The 22,180-nt window shown below is 44.0% G+C and overlaps 1 long non-coding RNA gene across 1 annotated transcript; it reads right to left on the bottom strand.

Annotated features, from left to right (window-relative positions):
* Positions 1-7,642: 7,642 nt before the first annotated feature.
* LOC121867933 lies at positions 7,643-21,899 on the bottom strand. Its single transcript, XR_006089271.1, has 2 exons — positions 21,569-21,899; positions 7,643-13,001 (listed from the first exon to the last, which is right to left on the bottom strand). It is a non-coding gene; the product is annotated as an uncharacterized LOC121867933 (long non-coding RNA).
* Between the last annotated feature and the right edge of the window lie 281 nt (positions 21,900-22,180).

The raw sequence follows: 22,180 nt of genomic DNA, 5'->3' as shown, positions 1-22,180 counted from the left end.
GAGAGGGGTAGAGGTGAGGGAGGAGGAGGGAGAGGGAGAGGGAGGGGAGGTAGAGGTGAGGGAGGGAGGGAAGGAGGAGGGGTAGAGGTGAGGGAGGAGGGGAGAGGTGAGGGAGGGAGGGGTAGAGGGAGGGGAGGAGGGTAGAGGTGAGGAGGAGGGGTAGAGGTGAGGGGAGGAGGGGTAGGAGGTGAGGGAGTGAGGGGTAGAGGTGGAGGGAGTGAGGGGGAGGGGGAGGGGAGGAGAGGTAGAGGTGAGGGGAGGGAGAGGTAGGGGAGGAAGGGAGGAGGGGTAGAGGTGGGAGGGGAGAGGGGTAGAGGGAGGGAGGGAGGGGTAGAGGGGTGGGAGGGAGGAGGGGTAGAGGTGAGGGGAGAGGGGAGGAGGTGAGGGGTGGAGGTGAGGGAGGAGGGGGTAGAGGTGAGGGGAGGAGGGGTAGAGGTGAGGGGAGTGAGGGGCAGAGGTGGAGGGAGGGAGGGGTAGAGGTGGGAGGGGGGAGGGGTAGAGGAGGGGGTGGGGAGGGGTAGGAGGGGAGGAGGAGGGGGTAGAGGTGAGGAGGAGGGTAGAGGTGAGGGGAGGAGGGGTAGAGGTGAGGGAGGAGGAGGTGAAGGAGGAGGGGTGAGAGGGGAGGGAGGGGTAGAGGGAGGGGGAGGGGTAGAGGGAGGGGAGGGGTAGAGGGAGGGAGGGAGGGGTAGAGGTGGAGGGAGGAGGGGTAGAGGTGAGGGGAGGGGAGAGGGGGAGGGGAGGAGGGGTAGAGGGGAGGGGAGGGGAGGGAGGTGAGGGAGGGAGGGGTAGAGGTGAGGGAGAGGGGTAGAGGTGAGGGGAGGAGGGCAGAGGTGGGAGGGAGGAGGGGTAGAGGTGAGGGGAGGAGGGGGTAGAGGTGGGAGGGGAGGGAGAGGGGTAGAGGTGAGAGGAGAGGTGAGGGAGGGGTAGGGGTAGAGGGGGAGGGGAGGAGGGGTAGAGGTGAGGGGAGTGAGGGGTAGAGGGAGGGAGGGGGTAGAGGTGAGGGGAGGGAGGGGTAGAGGGAGGGAGGAGGGAGGTGAGGGGAGTGAGGGGTAGAGGGAGGGAGTGAGGGTAGAGGTGAGGGGTGAGGGCAGGAGGTGAGGGAGTGAGGGATAGAGGTGAGGGAGGAGGGGGCAGAGGTGAGGGAGGAGGGGAGGTGAGGGGAGGAGGGGTAGAGGTGGGAGGGAGGGAGAGGTGAGGGAGGGAGGGGTAGAGGTGGGAGGGGAGAGGAGGTAGAGGTGAGGGGAGTGAGGGGTAGAGGTGAGGGAGGAGAGGTGAGGAGTGAGGGGTAGAGGTGAGGGAGGAGGGGTAGAGGTGAGGGAGTGAGAGGTGAGGGAGGGAGTGAGAGGTGAGGGAGGAGGGAGTGAGAGGTGAGGAGGAGGAGGTGAGGGAGAGTGAGGAGGTGAGGGAGGGTAGAGGGAGGGAGGAGGGGGTAGAGGTGAGGGAGGAGAGGTGAGGAGGGGAGGGTAGAGGTGAGGGAGTGAGAGGTGAGGGAGTGAGGGGTAGAGGTGAGGGAGGAGGGTAGAGGTGAGGGAGGAGAGGAGAGTGAGGGAGGAGAGGGTGAGGGAGGAGGGGTAGAGGAGGGAGTGAGAGGTGAGGGAGGAGGGGGTAGAGGTGAGGGAGGAAGGGTAGAGGTGAGGGAGTGAGGGTAGAGGTGAGGGAGGAGAGGTGAGGGAGGAGGGTGAGGTGGAGGGAGGGAGAGGTGAGGGAGGAGGGGTAGAGGTGAGGAGGAGAGGTGAGGGGAGGAGGGGTAGAGAGGAGAAGGGAGGAGGTGAGGGAGGAGAGGAGAGGTGAGGAGGAGAGGCAAGGGAGTGAGGGAGGAGAGGTGAGGGAGGAGGAGGTGAGGAGAGGGGAGGTGAGGGAGGAGAGTGAGGGGTGAGGGGTAGAGGTGAGGGAGGAGAGGGAGGGAGGAGGGGTAGAGGTGAGGGGAGGAGGGGTAGAGGTGAGGGAGGAGGGTAGAGGTGGAGGGAGGAGGGGTAGAGGTGAGGGAGTGAGGGGTAGAGGTGAGGAGGAGGGGTAGAGGTGGAGGGAGGAGGGGTAGAGGTGGGGGAGGAGGGGTAGAGGTGAGGGAGAGGTAGAGGTGAGGGAGGAGGGGTAGAGGTGAGGGAGGAGGGGTAGAGGTGAGGGAGTGAGGGGTAGAGGTGAGGGAGGAAGGGTAGAGGTGAGGGAGTGAGGGGTAAGGTGAGGGAGGGGAGGGTAGAGGTGAGGGGTGAGGTAGAGGTGAGGGAGGAGGGGTAGAGGTGAGGGAGGAAGGAGGTGAGGGAGTGAGGAGTGAGGGAGTGAAGGTAGAGGTGAGGGAGTGAGGGTAGAGGTGAGGAGGAGGGGTAGAGGAGGGAGGAGAGGTGAGGGAGGAGGGGTAGGAGGTGAGGAGGAGAGGTGAGGGAGGAGGGGTAGAGGTGAGGGAGGAAGGGTAGAGGGAGGGAGGAGAGGGAGGTGAGGGAGGAGGAGGTGAGGGAGGAGGAGAGAGGAGAGGGAGGAGGAGGAGGGAGGAGGGGTAGAGGTGAGGGAGGAAGGGTAGAGGTGAGGGAGGAGGGTAGAGGTGAGGGAGGAGAGGTGAGGGAGGAGGGGTAGAGGTGGAGGGAGAGTGAGGGAGGTGGGGAGGTGAGGGAGAGAGGTGAGGGAGGAGGGGTAGAGGTGAGGGAGGAGAGGTGAGGGAGGAGGGTAGGAGGTGAGGGAGTGAGAGGAGGGAGGAGGGGTAGAGGTGAGGAGGAAGGGTAGAGGTGAGGGAGTGAGAGGTAGAGGTGAGGGAGGAGAGGTGAGGGAGGAGGGGTAGAGGTGAGGGAGGAGAGGTGAGGGAGTGAGGGGTAGAGGTGAGGAGGAAGGGTAGAGGTGAGGGAGTGAGGGGTAGAGGTGAGGGAGTGAGAGGTGAGGGAGGAGAGGGGTAGAGGTGAGGAGGAAAGAGGTGAGGGAGGGAGGGGTAGAGGTGAGGGAGGAAGGGTAGAGGTGAGGGAGGAGGAGTAGAGGTGAGGGGAGGAGAGGTGAGGGAGGAGGGAGGAGAGGTGAGGGAGTGAGAGGTGAGGGAGGAGGGGTAGGAGGTGAGGGAGTGAGAGGTGAGGGAGTGAGGGGTAGAGGTGAGGGAGGAGAGGAGGGGAGAGGGGTAGAGGTGGAGGGAGGAGAGGAGGAGGAGGAGGTGAGGGAGGAGGGGTAGAGGTGGGAGGGAGTGAGGGGTGAGGGGAGGGAGGAGGGGTAGAGGTGGAGGGAGGAGGGTAGAGGTGAGGGAGTGAGGGGTAGAGGTGAGGGAGTGAGAGGTGAGGGAGGGAGGGGTAGGAGGAGGGAGTGAGAGGTGAGGGAGGAGGGGTGGAGGTGAGGGAGTGAGAGGTGAGGGAGGAGGGGTAGAGGTGAGGGAGTGAGGGGTGAGGGAGTGAGGGGTAGAGGTAGGGAGTGAGAGGTGAGGGAGTGAGGGGTAGAGGTGAGGGAGGAGGGGTAGAGGTGAGGGAGGAGAGGTGAGGGAGGAGGAGAGGAGTGAGAGGTGAGGGAGTGAGGGTGAGGGAGTGAGGGGTAGAGGTGGAGGAGGAGAGGTGAGGAGGAGGGTAGAGGTGAGGGAGGAGAGGTGAGGGAGGGAGGGAGGAGAGGTGAGGGAGGAGGGGTGAGGGAGGAGGGGTGAGGTGAGGGGTAGAGGTGAGGAGTGAGGGTTTTTCCTGTGTTATTTATGTTTCTTTTTGTATTTCCATGTTTTTTCGTGTTTGTTGTCATCCTGCTTTGAGTTGATATAAATACGACACTCAGGGTTGATGAGTTTTTTTATTAAGTTCTTTATCGTGAACTTTGACCTGTCGACTGTGAACTTTGACCTCTTTACTAAGTGCTCACCTCCTCCCACACACACTACCTGCTCACACACCTATCCTCCCCACACACACTCTACCTGCTCACACACCTATCCTCCCCACACACACTCTACCTGCTCACACACCTCCCCCTCCCCCCCACTACCTGCTCACATATGCCACATACATTTTTAGCTCTCCATTATCTGCTTCAAAGAATTTCACATCTGCCTCAGACATAAAGCAATACACTTTGTAAACACGTCAACGTCTTCTGGAACTACAATATGTCCCCCGAGTTAAAATATTTTCCCATAAACCCCAATATTATAGGAAATTTGGCACCGTGTTGTAGACCCACCGCCCCGAGACTTGTTGCCGGAGACCAATAGCTGAGCTTTAAGTTGTGACGTCATATTCCGGGCGGCTGGCAAGTGACCAATAAACCCCAAGCTGTGACGTCAACGTCCAGGAGGCTGGCAAATGGCCAATGAGCTTTAGTCTATGATGTCAGAATCTGTGACGCCATAGTTTAGTGGCCAATAATTGTGTGACGTTTATGTTATGGTAATTAATGAGGCCCAGTAGTATAATGGCGAAAGTTGTAATCCTATTATCTTTTATTAAATATTTACGCATTTTTTCCCCACGATCACGATAGGAAGAGGTCATGATACATACAATATTCCTCAGATATACACTGAAATGATCTAATCGTATGTATTGCAATTTTTTACGATGTTTTTAGCTAGCGTAGATGCGATACAGTCTAACTCAGTCTTAATCTCGGTTCGACCCTCAGTCTGCCTGTTGATAATGTAACAAAACCAAACTTTACACACAAAACCTTATATGCAGACACAGAGAGACATACACACAGCCTTCGTCAGGTACCATAGATGTAAGAGACAGAGAGAGAGAGAGAGAGACAGACAGACAGAGAGAGACAGTTCTCCCCCACAGCGTTAAAGAAAAAACTCTTTGAAACACATTCCCTGTGTAAATCTGGCGACGGCTGAGTATAAATAGACACTAGTTTATTAATAGTGAAACATTAAATGATTCTACTGATGGCTGCTTAAAACTTTACTACCTATTTATATGAGAGTTTGTTCTATTTTATCGATCTAAATATGTTTGTATGTATGTATGTATGTATGTATGTATGTATGTATGTATGTATGTTCCCACAACTCCTTTACTTTTCCTGTTATTGATGCTCTCTCTCGTTTCCCTGGCCTAATATACATATAGTTGTACACACACACACACACATACACACACACACAGCAGAAGCATATATAACCAAACAGAATATAATTTTTTGGCACATATACCGTTCTTTCCCGGGGTGGTGGGTATTCATAGATTTTAATTGGCAATTGAACTAAAGGCGTAACCCCGGGGCTACAAGGTGGTATACTGTAGCCTCACTGTAACTACTGCATAAGAGCTGAATTACAGTATCGTGTCGGTAAAGGTTACACTGTTGGTCTGTTCACTATACACAGCGAAATCAGGACTCGGGGATAACTTTTTTACCATTATTAAAAAATATTTGAATTTACACTAAGTTAATAATAATAACACAAAAATAATAATAACAACAATAATAGCAATAACAATAACAACAATAATGACAATAATAACAACAATAACTATAATAATAATAATAATAATAATAATAATAATAATAATAATAATAATAATAATAATAATAATAATAATAACAACAAAAATAATAGCAATAACAATACCAATAATAATAACAATAATAACAACAATAACAAAAATAACAACACTAGCAAATAACAACAATAATAATATCACCGTAAACACAATCCGTACTTATACACGAAGCATCACTAATAAGCTAAATTTAGTATCGTTTAATGTAATTATTCTTTTATAATGTGTATAAAAGGACAACAGACTACAATTAGTTGGTCATTGTGTGGCTTCAACCTCGTCGGGGGAGGGGAAGGGAGGTCACTGGTTGGTAATTAGTTCACAGGGCTCCAATTATCAGGAAAGGAGTTTAGAAATTACCCCGATATATATATATATATAATAACACAGACCTGCAACCAATCACTATAAAATCATTTAGTAATTAAGCTTGATTACTTAATTTATGTATAAACTGAGGGGATATGGCATTATTATTATTATTATTATTATTATTATTATTATTATTATTATTATTATTATTATTATTATTATCATTAGTAGTAGTATTTCGTGTATCCATTCATAACTTTTTACTATATTCATTATTTTATCAACTTTATCATGTATTCATTGTATAAAATTATTCATATAATAACTGGCATTTAAATTTCATTACTGACGTCCAGGTAATCTTCTAATGGATTCCCAGGTGAGGTGAGGGAAGAGACAGTCGTATGTCTGTCTGTCTGTCCCTTTGTTTATATGTCTTTCTGTGTGTGTGTGTGTGTGGCTCTTTACTGTTGAATATATTGCAATGTTATTTGTCAAATGCCTTTTGATCTGTTTCTGTTCTATTTGTCTCTCTCTCTCTCTCTCTCTCTCTCTCTCTCTCTCTCTCTCTCTCTTTCAGACCATTATAAACACACACACACACACACACACACACACACACACAATTACTTCAGGTTGTATATTTCGCGATTATCATTTAGTGTTATATTCATTTGACGTCTTTACGCAACACTGCTGAGCGCCAAATCAGGATCCTAATAGAACTTGGCGTATTTTATATATACTGTTACGTCCGTGTCGAATTTTTTCTATTTTTTTATATATAACATGCTCCCATGCTCCATATTATTCCTGTAATGATGTGTTAAATTTACTATTATATATTCTAGTCACCTTACCCTGTGCTGGTAAGGTTTTAACTGTCATTATTTGTTCAAGCCCATCTTATTTCTTTATTTAGTACTGTAACAAGCATTCTTTGTTCTCTAACGACCATCTGCATCGTTAAACGACCCACCGGCGGGTCGCGTGGCGGGAGCCGACCTTATATATAGGACCCACCAACTGACGGAGTTAGTTCAGTCCTCTTGTCATACAGTCCACATCCTTTGAGTGTCACTTGTTACTTATTCTTAATTTATTTGTGTTGTTCCTGTCGCCACCAATGTGGTATATCTATGTGAGTACCTATTTATGTCTCTGTTTGTGTCCATCAGTATTTGCTTAGTTGTATTCAAGTAATTCAGTGTTGTTTCACGTTAGTTAATTTCAGTGTTAGTTTTTATATGTTTATGCAGTGTTAACGTAATCCAATGCTTTATTTTTATTCTTTTGATGTTTCGATGTTTAGTGTCATTTGTGTCTTAAAAGTTTCGATGGTGAATCAATTTGTTGTGACAGCCTACGAGGCTCTTTATTGTGTTAATATTTAATCAATTAAATTCTTAAAGGTTTACTTTATTTATTTTTATTCTCTTTTAATTTACTTCACTTTTTGTTTGGTTACGCCTAGAACCTGGATATTTAAGTAAATTAAGAGACGGCGTAACAATACATGTCCCTGAAACGTGACTCCTTGGCCACTGAAATGAGCTTAACTTTATGGCCACTCAAGAGAGCTTAACTTCATGGCCACTCAAGAGAGCTTAACTTCATGGCCACTCAAGAGAGCTTTTCCCCACTCAACTCACAGATGGTGTAAATGGTGTGAATTATGACAAATGTACAGGTATTTCTTTTAATTAATTGGACAGGACCACTAATAACTAAAATATATGTCTAAGGGTTAGGTGCATGGTTGTTTGTTGAAGTCGAGAGAGAGAATGAGAGGGGGGGTGAGGATGACGCCACTAGCAAAAACAAACACAGCAAAAACAAACACGAAACACCTGAGGAAGAGAAAGAAAACCATGACATCATGAGTAGGATACTTGTTGTTCTTGGTCTCTACATATACATAGTGTAGGTCAAGTATACACACATATACATACACTACACAACACTACGTCGAAAATTAACACAGCAATACAAAGGCACATAATTTTATACATAGATATATACACCGTGTTTAAGACATAAACACCGTGTACACAACTATACTACAATACATACACTATATACGTACAGTAGCACGATATACATTCAAACAATTGATATATGAAATACACAGGTTTACACATAGTATTCTCACTCTTAAGAATTTTCATTTCAGGGGGAAAATTTCACCTGTGTCTTTAGATAAAAATATTCACGTCTTCTATATATATATATATTTATTTATTTATTTATTTATTTATTTATTTATCGCGAGGAAGCTCAGTGAATTTGGCGATATTTTTATACACAGATCAAGGGAAAATAATTGTCCGTATAATAAATATGTATGTGTGTGTGTGTGTGTGTGTGTGTGTGTGTGTGTTTCAGTCTCTTAATATCAGTCTGTGTAGGTTATGTATTGATCCCGTCCATCCTAGGTGTATCCGCTTATAAGGTTATTTCTATTCACTTTTCTTCACGCTGAAAACAACTAAACCTTATGAAGCTAAAATAATGTACCATTTACATTAACTTTTAAAATAGATTAAACCAATGTGATGAATATTATTGCCTCCATATTTTACAAGATTTGAACGATTTTTTTTACTCATATTCAATAATACTTTCAATATTTTTTTTAATTTCAACTCTCGAAAAAAAGTTTTGATGGAGTGCTTTTGTTTTCAATGCTTTTCAAACTATATTTAACTCTGTGATATATTTATTCCACGATAAATGTTTCACAAGCCAAATGATTCTATCTAGGGCAGACATAAGTGAACTTCTCGTCATCTAAATAAAGTATAGAAAGAATCTCTCTGAAACTTGTCAACAAAATAGCTCACTAATGGATCAATCTGACACAGTGAACAGTCTTAAACGGATCAATCTGAAACCCTGTGAACATTATAACTCACAATGGATCAGTGATACTTGTCAACAATGTTTCTTACAGGGATGACACTCACGCATCATTTGGATCAGAGACAAAAATACAGTACATGTATTAATATTTGGGGTCACTAAACACGCTGTAATATTCCCAAGAATCTTAGAAAAATATTAAACACATAAAAATATTTCCAGCATTAGAGATTTTTTTCTTCTTTTAAGATGTGAACAAAAGTGTCGATCATCTCAATAAATATTTTAAGCATAAAAAATAAAATAATCAGACATGTTAAGTGAGTCACAATGTCCAGTTCCTTTATTCAAAAATATTCACTCTCTCTTCCTTAATATTACCCCTCTATTGCCTACAAAATGCATCAGTCCAGTGTCAAAAATATTCTCACTTCACAACGTTAATTGATTATAATATTACCTAAATAACCTAAAACTACCACTAAAGAATACATATATAAATCAGAAAATCATGGCATAGATTCACATATTTATTTAAAAGTTGAAATTATAAAAGGTAGACTAATCCCTTTTTCCATATCTTTAGTTTGAGCGAGTGTTGGGAGAGAGAGCAGCGCGACAGCTCACTCACTATGCTTCACTGAGAACACTAAAATATTCAAGGGAAGCAACTGCGGATGCTTCCCACGTCCTGACCTGGGAGACGTAGCATATATGTATACAAATGTAGGTGTAAAAACTAACTAAAAGACTTTAAATTTTACAGTTAAACTTGCCAATTACAAAATAATGGTAATATAATGTAATATTACTAATCCATTACTAATGTTTAAAGCTTCGTTACAAAAACCACCACCGCACCACCACCACCAGCAGGATACTCAGACCTCCTCACTGATCATCTTTTCATTTATAATATTGTTCACACTGACACGAGTCACATATGACATTTGTACCATCCAACGAGACATAGAAAATGAGAGATATTCTACCCATTGAAACAGAAACAGGGTGACACAGAACACGGGAGGAAGTATTGCTAAACTGTGTTGCCAAATCATCGATCTTGAATGTCTAACGCCAATTATATTTTGTCTTTTCAGTTTATGGTTAGATATTATCCAGAATATTTTGTTAAGAATAAAATAATGTCAAAGATAATACTAAATGAGAAATAAAGAATATAACAGTATGATAAATAAGGTAATTAGGTGTTTAATCACTACTTTTATCAGACGTGAATGAGTGAAGGTAATTATGATGCTTATATTTAACATGGAATTATTAATTTTTATCGACCTCTCAATTTTATAACACCAACTTTCAAATTATAGAAGATTTATCATCGTTTCCTGGACCAACACCCTGAATTAAATTTGTTTTTGTTGTAATGTATTGATACCTAGAAGGATTCTGATGGATAGTAAATATTATCATAAACACATCAAGATCAATGAACCCGAATGTTTATATTGGTGTTTATCGACAATTGTAGGAGCTTATTATTGATTTGTTATTAAAATAATGCTTTTGGTGGTTGAAGAATCGAACAACCAGCCTAACGCTACCTGTGGGGGGATGGGTGAGGTTAAGGAGGTTAGGTTAGGTTAGGTTGGCTTAGGGTAGGTTAGATTAGGTTAGGATTTCTGGGACTATCTTACAGTGCTTTTCAGACATCGTAGGGAAATACATTTATAAATTAATCTTCATGCAATCTATAAATTAGTTTCTAAATCTCCATTACACTCTATGTTTCAGATATGAGAGAGAGACGAGCCAGAGTCGTTCACCAACAAAAGCAAGATATTTGATGGTGTGAATCATGAGGAGGATCACCACAGTGACGCGTCAAAAGGAAGAGATTCCCGACTGAGGGAACCGTAATATCAAGAGGCCATTATCTTCCTTCTCCGACGTCTCACAGTAACTAAGAGAGGTAAGTATGTGTCTCAGACGGTGACAACAAGTTTCTGCTGTGGACATTGAAGCCTGGTTGGGTTCAGTTAGATAAAGTTAATTAATTTAGATCGGATGAGCACACTTCATAAGGCTAGAATATCTGATGTCGAAACGTGTTATTGCCATCTAAATCCAGTGACTGTACGTACAAAAACCTTCTAGGTACAGAAGTCAGTCCACCAGACATTACAAATTCACTATAAAACCGTAAACATTAATCTGCACAACACAGTCAGGTCATAAACCTCAACTCTACAAAAACATTCAGATCCCCGCGACTGTGTGCCAGCTCTTCATTAAGTAACAAGGCCACAAGCCTCACTTCTCGCCCCCAAAATATCACCCTGTTTATTCCTACCAGATATCTTGACCTAACATGACCTGTCTATCTTTTCTTAACAACCAGAGTTCTGTGATAACAACATTAATGTATGTGATTACTAGACAACGAAAACTAACATTGGTACAATTCTTATGTTCACCTTTGGAAAGAACATAGGAGATTTCACCTCACCCGCTAGTAACTCTTCATTATCACACACAAACAAAGTGATTACAATACTGTCACTTCCATTCCCTGGGTCGAGGTCTACATTCATATAAAACGTTTCGTCACAGTGATTACGGTACAGGTATATGGACCAGGCTTGACAATGTTATACTCCAGTGCATCAGGTGTTTACAGAGTGATTGTCCATCTGTGACATCATAAAACAGCTGAGAAGTATCAACAAAGATACACAAAGAGTAGGATCATTCTCATGCCTCGTAGGTTTACACTTAAGAGAAAATAGCTGATATTGGCCATTTACTACCAACTAAAATTTTAACAGCAACAAAGGCTAATTATAGCCTTACCTCACCTTCAGACACATTGAAAAGGCTTTGGAAATTATTTACCCCCAGTTAATGCTCAGATAAAATTAATAAGATCATAGTATAGTCACTTATCACCCAATTATAATATTCAGATTAGGAATAAAAGACCATTATTAGCCATTTGTAGTACAACTATGGTGTGTGTGTGTGTGTGTGTGTGTGTGTGTGTGTGTGTGTGTGTGTGTGTACCTATGCTACACCACGTCATCACATGGTAGTTGGTCACGACACACCTGTTGCTAAAATCTATCATGAAGTGGGATAATTACCTGGTCGGGTGTCTTTTATATGTGGCACTCCTGGCTCTACTCTTACAGGTGTGTATTAGTGGCACTCCTGGCTTTATACGTACAGGTGTGTTCAGGTGTTTGAGGGTAAGACACTTAAGCAACTGTAAATATTGGTCAAGAGAGTGGATGAACACCTTTTTTGGCACTATAACTACCGGTGTGGTCAGGTGTATGCAGGTGTATGGCACCTTCACATAACACACTACAGACCTCTGGCACTACTGACAACCTCTCACAAAGATATAAGACGCGCCAGGTAAGGGACATCACTCTGGTGGGTAAGCTTCTTTACATCTGAAGGGTTTGCATCACTGCTTCAGTGTTCAGAGCAAAACATAACTGATGAAGTCCTGAGGCTGAGCGAATTATATTCTCAGGATATTTCAGGATTTCAGAATAGTCGGAGTTATTACACAGTATCCGAATTTGCTCTTCAGTTATTTGCTTCATCTGTCTGGCGTCAGTTTATCACACGTTTTCAGGCTTGGTGGAACACTTAAGGCCCGTGTAAATATTATGTTCACACGAGGTCATGTGTGACGCCTCGGACAAAACGAGTTTCAGTCATCGTCAAATGTATAGGATCCATCTAGATCCATTCAGGTTTGATCAGATGCATAGCATCGATTTAAAGATTCCATCAAAATGGATTCAGACATCTCAAATTTCTATGTTTGACCTGCCATTCTACACTTAGTTTCAAGGCTTGATCATCGAAAGTGATCCAAACGTAATCAGATGTGTAGATTTATTCATCAATATAACAGGATTGATGAGAGGTGTAAATCTAACCAGAAGAGCTTCAGGCTTGATTAAAATCCGAACTAAACTCTGGGGTCTCTGTGTTGAGCGGCAAGACCGTGGTGCGGGTGACGGTCGACGAGGAGCTGGAGCTGGAGTTGGACCTCCCCGGCAGGATCTCCGGCTTGACGGTGAAGGGCGGGGAGATTATGAGGAGCCACATGATGATGCCGATCATGACCGTGAAGGTGAAGACGGAGGCATAGCAGGTGATGAACCTCATAGGTCCCTCAATCTTTCCTTCCCCGAGTCTCAACACCACCGTCTCCTTCTTCACCACCTCCTCACCCCCCTCCCCCTCCGTTCCTTCCTCCCCGCTTCCTCCACTCTGCCTCCGGTCTTCAGCGTCGTCGCCGGTGGAGGACTGGCCGGCTTCTACGTCCACCAGATCATCGTCCCTCCCCATCCTCGGCGTCGTCTTCAGCTCCACCAGCTCCGCCTCCATCTGTGGGGGACAACCTGGTTATGACAGCAGTGATTGTGGTGCACAACATGCGTACAATAAGAGAGAGAGAGTGTGTGTGTGTGTGTGTGTGTGTGTGTGTGTGTGTGTGTGTCTGTGTGTGTGTGTGCATCAACACCTGGGCCACTTCAGGGAGACAGTGAGGTGTCTGATGCAAAGGTCAGCACTAAAGATGTCTCACCACTCTCCTTCCACCACCGCCACCACTACACACCACCCACTGCCACCACTACACACCATCCACTGCCACCACTGCCACCACTACACACCACCCACTGCCACCACCACACACCAACCACTGCCACCACCACCACACACCAACAACTGCCGTCACTGCCACCACCACCACCACACACCAACAACTGCCGTCACTGCCACCACCACCACCACACACCAACAACTGCCGTCACTGCCACCACACAAAAACTACTACCACCAAACGACAACAATCATACAACACCTACTACCACCACACACCAATCACTACCACCACACAACCAGTTACCACCACTACACACGAACGACTACTACCACCACCACCACCACCACACAACAACCATTACCATCACCACAACGCAACAAGAATACACACCAACCACCCCTACATAACCATCACCGCCACACAGCAACGATCACAGACCAACCACTACTACCATCATCACACAACAACAACAACCACCACACAACAGATTCCATTAAACACTCACCCCTTCACCACCTCGACCACAATGCCGTGCCACTTCCACGTAAAAACCGCAGAAGAGAGATTATAGATACAACACTAAAATATGTTCATTACTCTTCAAAACAAACACGATCTATTGTTTACACTTAATGACTTGATCTCGAATATGTAACCTTGTATTCGTATTGGTGATTCATTGTTGTTTTTGGATGAAGCAAGTGTGTGTGTGTGTCATCAAAACCCCTATACCCCCAAAAGTCCTATGGCGACGGACGAGTGGCGACGGGGACAGGCAGAGATGACTGCCGAGAGTCTCTAGTCACAACTCTGCACATGGGCGGCACAGTTAAGATGGTCGTTTATGCACTGGGATCTAGGCAGCAGTGCAATCCGGTCCTGTCTGTGCGACTGAGCAGCCCTTTCGAGGAGCCACTCTGCTCACCCAACATGGGGAGGGGGCGAGAAAAGGTGCCCTAAACATAGCCTGCCTAAAAACCCAACCTGACTGGGCAACCACACCCAATAACGTCATCCTTATGCAGTCGAAAACACAATCAAAATCACAGATCCAAACAAAAACAAACCATACAACCTCTAATGGTCGCTGCATGGAATGTAAGGACCCTTCTGGATACTGGCACAAATGAGTGTCCTGAAAGAAGAACTGCCCCTGTGGCAAAAGAGCTGGCTAGGTATAACATAGACATAGCAGCCATTAGTTAATCCCGCCTCCCAGATGACGGCCAACTCACAGAACGGGGGTCTTGCTACACCTTCTTCTGGAAGGGTAAACCTGCTGCGGAGAGAAACCTCATTTATGGAGTTGGCTTTGCCATCCGCCAATGCATCCCACACAGGCTAACTGAAATGCCTATTGGGAACAAAGAGCGCCTCATGACGCCCGAGTCCCACTGAATCACTTGCGTCATGCCTTTTTCATCAGTGCATACGCCCCAACACTGGATGCAGAGGATGACATCAAGGAGGCCTTTTATGCCGACCTCGACAGAGTGCTAACCTCTATCCCTAGAGAAGACAAGGTTGTGCTCCTTGGCGACTTCAATGCCAGAGTGGCAGAGATGCTAACATTTGGCAGGGAACCATTGCGAGAAATGGACTAGGCAAGTGTAATTCCAACGGCCTACTCTTCCTCAGCAAGTGTGCTGAACACAACCTCGCTATGACCAATACCTTGTTTAGGCAGGCCGACAAGTTCAAGAGTTCGTGGCAACACCCACGACCCAAATACTGGCATCTCATTGACTACATCATTGTCAGAGAAAGAAATCGCCGAGATGTCCTCATAACCCGTGCCATGTGTGGCTCAGACCACTGTAACACTGATCATCGACTTGTCAGAGCCAAGCTCTCACTTTACGTCTCCCTAAAACTGCGAAGATAGCAAGCCTCCAGAAGAAGTTTTAATACTAAGCGTCTGGAGGATCCAGCGGTAGCACATGCTTTCAGAGAGCAGCTCGAACATGGGCTTATAAACAACCCAACAGCAAAAAACGCTAATCCCAGTGCCGAATGGGATACTCTCAACACTGTTATAACAAAGACCTGCAGAGACCCTCGGCCAGATCAAAAGAATACACCAGGATTAGTTTGATGATAATGACCCGGCAATCAAAGTACTCATCGATGATAAACGTGCTGCTTTTACTGACTGGCAGAACAACCCTCAGTCTCGGACCAAAGTTGATACCTTCCTCAAGAAGAAAGAGGCAGCCCAGCGGGAACTTCGTAATCTAAAGAATGACTGGCTTAAAAATAAAGCATGTGAAACACTAAAATTTGCCAGTCACTCGTGGTGCAGCCTCCCTCCGCTCATCTGACAGTAACTTCATAATTAAAGACGATGAAGGCCTCGTTCAGCGCTGGAAAGAGCACTACCATTCATTGCTCAACCGAAACACCGATGTGGATGTCCTGACTACCCAGCAGGTCCCTCAGCATTCAGAGCTGACCCACCTCAGCTGTCCTCCATCCCTGGATGAGTTAGCTATTGCCATCAAACAGATGAAAAATAACGAAGCCTCAGGATCTGATGGAATCCCAGCCGAGGTGTATAAAGCAGGAGGACCTCTTACCAGCCGTCTCCACTGTCTCCTGGATAATATATGGGAAAAGGAGGAAATTCCCCCAGCTCTTAAAGACGCCTCCATTGTTAATATTTATAAGAACTGTGGCAACTACCGTTGGATCTCGCTGCTCTCCGTAGCAGGCAAGATTATCGCCCGAGTTCTCTTAAACAGACTTCTTCCCGAGGCGGAAAACTTCCTCCCAGAATCTCAATGTGGTTTTAGACCATCATGTGGCACCACTGACATGATCTTTGCTGCCCGCCAGATACAGGAAATGTGCAGAGAACAGCATCGTGACCTGTACATGGTTTTCATCGACCTAACCAAGGCATTCGACTCGGTCAACAGGGAAGCCCTTTGGTGAACCCTCAGCCGTTTTGTCTGCCCACCAAAATTTATCGCCATTGTGGAACAACTCCACGATGGCATGAATGACAGTGTCCTGCACAACGGCACCCAGTCTGAGTTCTTCCCCATCCAAACGGGGGTTAAACAATGGTATGTACTGGCACCAACTCTCTTTTCCGTTGTTTGACTGCCTTCCTTACTCGTGCCAGCGTAAATTTAGACGGCGGGGTGAACATCGAGTACCGGGTGAAGGGGGGTCTTTTCAACATAAGACGACTCCAGGTAAGAACAAAGATATCGGCAGCTTCCATAACTGAACTTCAGTATGCAGACGACCTCACCCTTGTTTCTCACACTGAACACGACCTACAGGAGATCCCGAACACCTATGCAGATGCGTATGCACACTTCGGCCTTGAGGTGAATATACGTAAAACTCAGATTCTCTTTCAACCTGCTCTTGGTTTAGACACATCTCCACCATCCATCCAGCTTAACGGTACTACCCTCTCTAATGTTACCCACTTTCGGTATCTCGGCTCCCACCTGTCCACCACCGTAAACATCGATGAAGAGATTCAGCATCGGATCAGATGTGCTTCTCAAGCCTTTGGCAGACTCCGAAACCTTGTCTTCAGCTGGGGGGAGCTGAAATTATCTACAAAGCTGCATGTATATCGAGCAGTGATCCTCCCCACCCTGCTATATGGCAGTGAGACATGGGTCACATACAGGAGGCACGTCAAGGCACTTGAAAACTTTCACCAACGTAGTCTACGCTCCATCCTCCGAGTTCGCTGGGAAGACAAGATAACTAATGCCAGTATTGTTGCTGACACCAACTGTAGGAGCATCGAGGCTACCATTATCCATGAACAACTATGCTGGACTGACCATGTTACCCGCATGGACGACAGTAGACTGCCAAATCAGGTACTTTACAGTCACCTTACGAACAGTAAGCGTAACGCCGGCGGGCAACTGAAAAGGTATAAGGATAGCCTTAAGACAAACCTGAAAAAGTGGAAAATCGACCCCCTCACCTGGGAGTCGATACCTCCACATCGTAACGCTTGGAGGAGCACCACACGAGAAGGTGTCAATACTTTCGAGTTAGCCCGACTGCAAACCGAGGCAGACAACCGCCAACGCCGGAAAGACGCTGCCACTACCCCTCCCGCACTAGATCGAGCCATCCACAAGTGCAACATCTGTGGACGACCCTGCCGGTCCCCTATCGTCCTCTTCACCAACCTAGGTGACATCCTTAACAACTCATATCATTGTATCATGGTTTGATGATCGTCATACTCAATTCCGAGTGACAGCAAAGTAGTAGTAGTGTAATAGTGTGTGTGTGTGTGTGTGTGTGTGTATGTGTGTGTGTGTGTGTGTGTGTGTGTGTTGTTTTTCTCTCTGCTTCATCCCTTGTATATCCCTTGTGACCTTTTCTCTTTATTTACTTCCTGTCTCTCTCTTTTCCTGCCCCTCTCCAAACAACTCCCTCCCTCTCATCTCTTTACTTCCTGTCTCTCTCTTTTCCTGCCCCTCTCCAAACAACTCCCTCCCTCTCTCATCTCTTTACTCCTGTCTCTCTTTTCCTGCCCCCTCTCCAAACAACTCCCTCCCTCTCATCTCTTTACTTCCTGTCTCTCTTTTTTCCTGCCCCCCTCTCCAAACAACTCCCTCCCTCTCATCTCTTTACTTCCTGTCTCTCTCTTTTCCTGCCCCCCCTCTCCAAACAACTCCCTCCCTCTCATCACTCACACAGTCGTCATCTCTCTTCCCATCTCTCCATTCTCACTCAGCCTTCTCTTTCATCTTCTTGTGCTGCTTCTTCCTCTTTATCTGTATTTTTCATTTCCTCTCTCTCTCTCCCCTCTCTTCCTCTTTATCTCTACCTCCCTTTTTTTCTCTCATAACTAAACAAAACAACAAGGCGTGAATAATTATAACATAACATAACATAACAGGAACCAAATAACACATACATTAATAAATCATATTATTACTAAATATAGAAGGAAATATTACATTATCACATGAAATTCAAAGGTAAATGCTTAAGTAACAATAATGAAAGAAAACTATAATAAAGGAATATGTTATTAAAGAACATTTAAAATTAACAGGATTGTAATTAAAACTGAGTGAACGAAGATAGTGGTGAATGATAACGAGAAGAATTCATATCACTAACTATAACAACGATGTAACATTTTCAAATTATCCGAATCAATATGAAATTCTGGCTTCCATATCGAATTGCTATTTCTAGATAAGGTATTCTCATGTCGCCCACGTTCGGCCATTTACTTCAGGTCTTAATTACACAATATTCTCGGCCATGAAGTTTGTGTATCATCAGGGCAGTAAGGGATATCTTTGTTTACATATATTGGGGCACCTATTTTGTTATTATTATTGTTTTGGTTATTATTATTATTATTATTATTATTATTATTATTATTATTATTATTATTGACTGCAACGCTAAAGTAAAAATAAATCTAAATGCCAACAAGAAGAAACAAGACAAGCATCAACACAATTTATACACTCAGAAGACGACCCAGAACACATAATATCCATCCCAGAGAACTCTTTCACACTCTGTCTTAACATTCTCCTCATCCAAGACCTTCCCTGTGAGGCTGAAACTATGATAATGAACCGTAAAGCGAAATCGATCGTATATCGAATTTTCAGGATGCAGTAGAGTACTATGCACTTAGGGATATGTCGCCGTGTCTAACATTTTATAATTGTTAGCAAGAAGATAACACCGTCAAGCTTTCATTGATTTTACCATCCTAATAACTAATGAAGATGTACGAATCAGCCCTAATTATCTTGAAGCACTGGAGGTATTATAAATTATTTCTCTCTTAGCATTTCTTTTGGTATCAAATGTCAAACACTAAGTATAATAAGTCATTTAGTATTGTTCTCTCTCTCTCTCTCTCTCTCTCTCTCTCTCTCTCTTACATCTCCTAGAAGCGTCACATGTTCCTAGACACTTTGAAAAGACCATAAACGCTATTAGATTAAGTCTCTTGAACACATCACGGAAGAGAAGACTTTACCAAATCTCTTTGCTGAGGTAAAAGTGTCACCAAAACAGAAAACAATAAATCACTTAAGGAGAATTGTAATCGTAGATGAATATAATAAAAAACAAGTGAAGGGAAATTAATAAAAGCAGAATTTCCCTCAAGTTCATATCTCGCACAGCCAACCTTTTGGTTCTTAAGTTCCGTCTTAGTGAGGTTCTGTTCATGGTAGAACGTCACTTTGTTTTCAATACGCTCGGTTGGAAGATGAAAGCAGTAGATAATATTTCAATAACACGTTTGTTTAATTTCGACTTTCTGATCGTTGGCTTAAAATATATAAACTGATATAATGTAGTTATTAAAAAATGTACTCGAGAAAATATTATATACTTTCTGTAATATTTCAGTCAAACTTTTATAATTTCGCTTTCCTGATCGTCAACCCAAAATAATCACAAATACTTTATGTTTTGTTATCAATATTATAGTCTTATGCAAAAATTATATAGTTTTTGCTGTATAAAATCTTCTAATATGTAGTTGTTTGTATATACGGGCATAAATCTTATACATAAAGTGATAAACTTGATTATAGAAACACATAATATCCACACATAATATCCACAATATATAAACAACAAAAGTGTAAATATTTTTACTTTCCTGAGCACAAAAAAGACCATAAAAGGTATATACTTTCTTACTTCTAAACAAAAGTAAGAATAATATTACTTTCCGGTGTACATAAAAAGATTATATATAAAATTCTTACACTTTTTGATGGTTAAATAAAAGTACTAAAATTGTAACTTTTTAGTGTATAAGAAAGGCTTTGAAATTCCTTTACTCTTTGTTGCAGAAACTAAGACAATAATTCCATATTATCTGATGTGCAAAAAGGGCTTTTTTCTCCACTTTTTACCCACAAACAAAATTATTTAGTTTCTGCTTATTGGCGACCCCAAAAAAATATCGAGCACCTTTTTCCTCTACTTTCAGGGTCATGACGAAAGGATTTATGGTTCATTTTTTTCTGTTATGTTATGTTTAGTCTTAAACGTACAGGCGTGGTTATGGTAGAAGACGTGGTTATGGTAGAAGACGTGGTTATGGTAGAAGACGTGGTTATGGTAGAAGACGTGGTTATGATAGAAGACGTGGTTATGATTGAAGGCGTGGTTATGATTGAAGACGTGGTTATGATTGAAGACGTGGTTATGGTAGAAGACGTGGTTATGGTAGAAGACGTGGTTATGGTAGAAGACGTGGTTATGGTAGAAGACGTGGTTATGGTAGAAGACGTGGTTATGATTGAAGGCGTGGTTATGATTGAAGGCGTGGTTATGGTAGAAGACGTGGTTATGGTAGAAGACGTGGTTATGGTAGAAGATGTGGTTATGATTGAAGACGTGGTTATTATTGAAGGTATGGTAGAAGACGTGGTTATGATTGAAGACGTGGTTATGATTGAAGGCGTGGTAATGGTAGAAAACGTGGTTATGATTGAAGACGTGGTTATTATTGAAGGTATGGTAGAAGACGTGGTTATGATTGAAGGCGTGGGTATGGTAGAAGACGATTGAATGGTAGAAGACGTGGTTATGATTGAAGGCGTGGTTATTATTGAAGGTATGGTAGAAGACGTGGTTATGATTGAAGGCGTGGTTATAGTAGAAGACGTGGTATGATTGAAGACGTGGTTATGATTGAAGACGTGGTTATTATTGAAGGTATGGTAGAAGACGTGGTTATGATTGAAGGCGTGGTTATAGTAGAAGACGTGGTTATGATTGAAGACGTGGTTATTATTGAAGGTATGGTAGAAGACGTGGTTATGATTGAAGGCGTGGTTATGGTAGAAGACGTGGTTATGATTGAAGACGTGGTTATTATTGAAGGTATGGTAGAAGACGTGGTTATGATTGAAGGCGTGGTTATGGTAGAAGACGTGGTTATGATTGAAGGCGTGGTTATGGTAAAAGACGTGGTTATGATTGAAGGCGTAGTTATGATTGAAGACGTGGTTATGATAGAAGGCGTGGCCATGATAGAAGGCGTGGCCATGATAGAAGGCGTGGCCATGATCGACAGAATACACACAATAACAACATCTTTGAGAAATATCATATATCTGTTTATCTATTTATATATATTCTATAAATCATCCTCATCTTACTCCTGACCAGCTACCGTCATCAGGGCTCAGATAGTCCACTGAAATATTTAAGTAGTCTCCTAGGATAGTCTACTGTCTAACCCCGCCTCTCCGGACTATCCACACGAGGAGGAAAACAAATAAATCTAATGAATCTAATCTATTCATGTCTGTCCTTGATAGATTTCTCAGGGAAAGTTTAGATCAAGACGACTTACCTCTTTGTTTTGGTTCAGCAGCAGGTGGTAGTAGCTTCCTCCATGGTGACCTTAGTGGATGTTGAACACTAGTTGCACTCCTCTTTTTAACATGGTGTCTTTCTCCTCTTCCTTTCTAGCTTTATCTCCTCTTTATAATCTCCTTGGTAGTGTGTCAGTGTCTTGGTTCAACTTTCTACTTAAAGATCTACACAAGAGTAAATTGGTTCGAGAGTTTTTTTTGTCTTGTAAGAGGAGGGAATGTGCGCAGCGCGGGCGGTGTTGCCACTGTGGAGGTCTGCGAGATTCTGTTATGGTGATGGCGCCTTCTGTGTGTGTGTGTGTGTGTGTATGTGCGTAATGGTTGTGCTCATGTGCGGCCACACATCGCTCTAGGGTCCACTTATGGGTTTTCCCGATAATATTTCCTCTTGGGTTCTGGTATTTCCCACGGTCGCTAATGACTTCTGGTGAACAAATTCTTTAAATTCTAGAATATATTTCGGTGCATATTCTTACTTTCTAAAGCTGCCTTTCACACATCAGCAGTTGCATTAAGACCAAAGTTTCGTCTCAGGTTGAAATATTATGTGACGTAGTTCCGTGTTTGTCCTCCAACCTTCGATCTCATCA

This window comes from Homarus americanus, unplaced genomic scaffold (genome assembly GCF_018991925.1).
Source record: "Homarus americanus isolate GMGI-L3 unplaced genomic scaffold, GMGI_Hamer_2.0 scaffold37032, whole genome shotgun sequence".
Taxonomy (NCBI): Eukaryota; Metazoa; Arthropoda; class Malacostraca; order Decapoda; family Nephropidae; genus Homarus; species Homarus americanus.
The sequence above is the reverse complement of the archived record's forward strand: the minus strand, read 5'-3'. Positions and strand labels throughout refer to the sequence as shown.